The sequence below is a fragment of the Cryptotermes secundus genome, unplaced genomic scaffold, assembly GCF_002891405.2.
Source record: "Cryptotermes secundus unplaced genomic scaffold, Csec_1.0 scaffold1016, whole genome shotgun sequence".
Classification (NCBI taxonomy): domain Eukaryota; kingdom Metazoa; phylum Arthropoda; class Insecta; order Blattodea; family Kalotermitidae; genus Cryptotermes; species Cryptotermes secundus.
Genome location: NW_019724759.1, coordinates 702,359 through 707,350, shown reverse-complemented (window position 1 = coordinate 707,350; position 4,992 = coordinate 702,359).

The following is a 4,992-nucleotide window of genomic DNA, read 5'->3' as shown; positions in this document are numbered from 1 at the left end:
TGTATAAAGTGGAACTGTGGCAGGTTTTCCCCAAGTACTTCGATTTCCTCTGGCAGCTCTCATAGCACCAACCGTTCCACATTGGTTAATCGTCCTATCGCCGACGCTATATAGTCTCGATGCTGTGACATTGGTTAAATAACCAACTTAAAAGAAAATAAGTTGCTGTTGGTATTAATTTTTCTACCTTGAAAATGGAGACAGCACGTACCTCGAAACCGTTGGCCACATTGCCCACACCCATGCGGTGTATGAACACAAGTAAAGAACGTCAATAATCAACTATCGCAGGTAGCGGCAATTGCGACAGCCCAATCCCCCATCCAAGCAGTCCTACCAACTGCATATAAGATTTATAATTTCATAATTCACTCTGAATAGGAACAGAACAGACAGCCTAATCGGTCGCGGCAGAAGAAGTAACAACAGCGAAAGCCTAAAGTCAGTATTTGAAGTTTATGTGCCCAATTCAGTTTCAATTCATCTTGATTTTCTTGACGTTCCTGTTGAATATTATAAAGCAACGTTGAAAAGCAGTGGCGATAAAGCATCACCTTATTTCAGGCCATTCTAATTAGAAGAAGTAAGCCCATTGCAAGAAAGATTAACGATATGGACACAACTATAGGTTTCATTTTTTTTTTCTGTGGCGCTACAGCCCAAATTTGGGCCTAGGCCTACCTCCATGAAACTCTCCGTTTCACTAGATCTTACACATACGGTAGGACTCCTTGGGTGAGTGATCAGCTCGTCGCAAGGCCTCTACCTGTAGACAAACACAGAAAAACGCACACAAACATCCATGCCCTGAGTGGGATTCGAACCCACGATCCCGGCTTCCGAGCGAGCGAAGACAGTGCATGAATTAGACCGCTCGGCTACCGTGACCGGCTTGGTTTCATTTTAATTAACCTAATTGCTTCCATGCCGGTCACGGTAGCCGAGCGGTGTAAGGCATGTACTGTCTTCGCTCGCTTGGAAACCAGGATCGTGGGTTCCAATCCCACTCAGGGCATGGATGTTTAGTTTGTGTGTGTGCGTTTTTCTGTGTTTGTGTACAAGTAGAGGTCTTGCGACGAGCTGATCACCCGCCCAAAGAGTCCTACCGAATGTGTAAGATCTAGAAAAGCCGAAGTGAACGGAGAAGATCATGGAAGTAGGCCTAGGCCCAGTGGGGCTGTAGTGCCAAGGGGAAAAAAAATTGCTTCCATGGTTATACCGAATTCAGTTACAAGAAGAACTGAAGAACTCGCTGCGGTGGTTGAACCTGAAGACTGAAGTTGCACTTCCCTCAGAACGTCGGAAATTATTTCCTGTGATTTATTTTACGAAGCCAAATTTCATGCTATCTGGCCGTCGAATGGCGGGATGCTTAGTGAATAATGAATTGGAAAGGATTTGGAAGGAAATTGTCATGGCATAATCAAAGTGCTAGCTTGGTATCTGCCTGCATGGACTGAGGACTACACAAGAACCTCAGTCAAAATAGGCAGTGTTCCTAACTAGATTCAAACCGAACACCTCTCAAATACAAGTCTGTGACGTTACTGGTACTCACGTACTCACCACGCTCACTACGAGGGTAACGATCTATCAGGCTACACGGTCTCATTACTGAGACATTCGCCTTTCTTGTATCTACCCTATAAGTAACCGCTGTACTGTCCCAGATTACTCTGTCGTCTGACAGATTACTGATGAATGAATGAATCTGGAAAATGCAGAATATTAGTATGGGAACCAAAATATTTAATGGCCTTCCAACTGAATTAAAGAATGTAATGAATTTTAATGTTTTTAAGAAGAAACTTAAGAAGTATTTGTTGTGTAATGTTTTCTATTCTCTTCAAGAATTTTTTAATAATTGTTGACATGGACTGCTTGTTAATAAATCTGTCTGTATTTTTTTTGAGTATTTATTATTATTACTGTTTGTTAATGAATCTGTCTATATGTTTAAAATGNACCTGTTTCGAAGGCCAAGAAATGTGGAGCTATATCTCCACTCTCCCATATTTCCTCATGACATAGTGCTTGATTAATTAAGCACTGCAACAACTATACCTTTTACCCTTACACAAAATGTGAATGTTATGTTATTTTTGATGTGAGGTTGTTGATATTTGAAATGTACAATTGTAATTCTCTACAGCTGTGGATGAAATAAATAATAATAATAAATAAATAAATAAATAATAATAATAATCTTAGCAGTAGTTTATCTAGTGTGTTGAAATTCACGCTGAATTTTCTAGATTTTAAACACTGCTACGTTTTTGAATCACAGAACGTATTATTTTATCTCCTGCTTGAAGGATTTCTGCCTTTCCATCGTATCAAGAGCACTTCCACCCTCAAATTGATCGTACTCTTGGGAATGCACGTAAACAAAACACTGCGACAAGAATTGAAATGTTGCCTCCTCATTGGCTTACAGATCGGGTAAATACTCATCGCGTGAAACACATGGAGTCTCCCTTTATTGCAATGTTAGTACAGTGTGTCCACAAAGTCCCGTCGGGGTTTTGAAAAATTGTGGCGCGCAAACAAACTGAGCTAGTCACATGCGGTTTGCGGCAGATCATCGTGAAACTCTGGAAGTTTTTTACTGACTTCATTAGGCCTCGATGTGTGCTCCTTTGGGAACACGGAGAACGTCCAGTTGTTATTCGAGCTCTTGCCATATTCTGTGGAGCATGTCCGCTGGAATAGCCGACATCTCATTCCTGAAACGGGTCTTCAGGTCATCGAGTCCGTTAACTGGTGTTAGGAACGCACTGCTCTTGACATAACCCCACATGAAAAAATCCAGTGGTATTATGTCTGGTGTTAAGATGCAGTGGACACTGCGTTGTGAACTGTGCTACTGACTCGTCCTGCTACTTAAATCTCATTTGTTTACATGACCTCCACGGTTATTTCAAACGAAATGTGGGTCACTTATTTTGGGGCACGCGGTAGCGTAGTTGGTTGAGGCACTATGCTACAAGCCAGAAGTTCTCGGATTCTATTCCCGATGAGGTAATTGGATTTTTATTTGACCTAATCGTTCCAGTCACACTATGGCCCTGGAGTCGACTCAGCCTCTAACAGAAATGCGTACTAGGAATAAAGCGACTAACCGCTTGAGCTGTGGCGCGTCCTATCATGCATTTGTTTATTTTCTTCTGAGGTACCGCACACAAAATATCGGTAACAAATAAACCATCCTAGAACCACTACAGTGAAAGTTGATCTTCGGAACCCTAAAACTCGCCAAGATTCTCTTTATATTTACTGACTGCGTATTTTTATGGTGATTATCCGGACATTGTGCGGAGGTTTCGCAAAAAAGAGAACTATGTCAATTTTTGCGAAGAGCGGGTTATAATATTAGAGTCTTGTTTAAACTGTGTCACTAAAGGGACATCCTTTGACCCACATTAAACAGAGCTGTGTCAACGAACTTTGGTTGTCGCTGTGTTATTTGTGACTCATGTGTGCCAGAATCAATTAAACTTCAGTCATCTGCACGATGATTAATACTTCCTACTCTCATACGAAAACATAACTCGAATGAATTGATCCTTACTAATTTTAGGGTTATCGGGGCTACTTACACGTCAAATCTACCCAGACGTTAAAATAAAAGAAAACTGGATAAAGACAGAATGTTAGAACAAAGAACAAAACACAGATATGTAGTATACAGCGAACTAATTGGCGCAGAGGTAACACTCTTTACTCGTATTTAAGAGGTATCGAGTTCGAATTTCGATACCGGCTACCCGAGATGAGAGTTTTCCTGTTTTTTCAGTCCCTCCAGGTGAATGTCGGGAAAATAACTTAATAGAATTTCGATACCGGCTACCCGAGATGAGAGTTTTCCTGTTTTTTCAGTCCCTCCAGGTGAATGTCGGGAAAATAACTTAATATATGCAAAGAGCACTTACTTTCGCATTCTTTCCAATTCATCATTCACTAATGACTCTCCCATTCGAAGCCATACAGTTTAAATGATGCTCTGATAAACAAATAACATGCGGTAGCTCAGAAGTAAACGCTAATATTAATTCATCTGTTTTATTATTGTTTATTATTTATTATTGTATGCCAAGGACCCTGAGAGCTATACCAGCGGTAGTGTAGCTACTGGCAGGGCCTCCCTTGCTGGACAATTCAAAGGGTAGGCATCAGACGAAGAGAGACACCAAAAACTGATGCCGGAAGCAGCGTCATCAGCAGCGACTTGAAGCACAGAGCAAATGATGCTCGAGATGGTTCAAGTTCGTATAGCAACAGGCGTGACCAGAGTGGTTTGAGCGGCTGTTGTACTGTGATGTGGAAAGCAAATGGAAAAACTACCACATTATCACTTTCCTGGATAGTCCCTTTAAAAAAACAGAGATACCATGTATGCGAGATGTTTCCTCTGGAGACAAACAAACCGGAGGGGCAGATAGAAGTGCCCAAAAGACGAGGAAGAAGACCGAAGAAGATATTTTAATTGAAGGAGAAAGCTCTGGATCGCATTAAGTGGAGGAACTGTTTTGGAAGAGACTGGGGACCTGTCATCTGACAGATTACTGATGAATGAATGAATTTATTACTGATACCCCTAATATTTTGATGGTAAATTATGAAATTATTTTGATTCATTACATTACAATTATTTGACTTAAAGTTACCTTTATCATACTTATCTAGATTTATATTTCCCATAAAAATCTTTATTTCTTGCCATTGATACTTTTTTATTACGTGTAGATTGTCTACTACCTTTACTATCTGGAATCTATCAGGAATTTAATGTTTACATTAACGACCTGCCAAGTACTCTAGATGGTTTGGCTCATACCATTCTTTACGCGGATGATACCACCATTATTGTTTACTCAAAAGACATCAAAACATTGAATCATAAAATAAATAAAATAATGAATCATATTCTGATATATGAATATGAATAATGAATCGAGCAAGTGTGACAACGCAAGCGTCATTGCTTAGCAA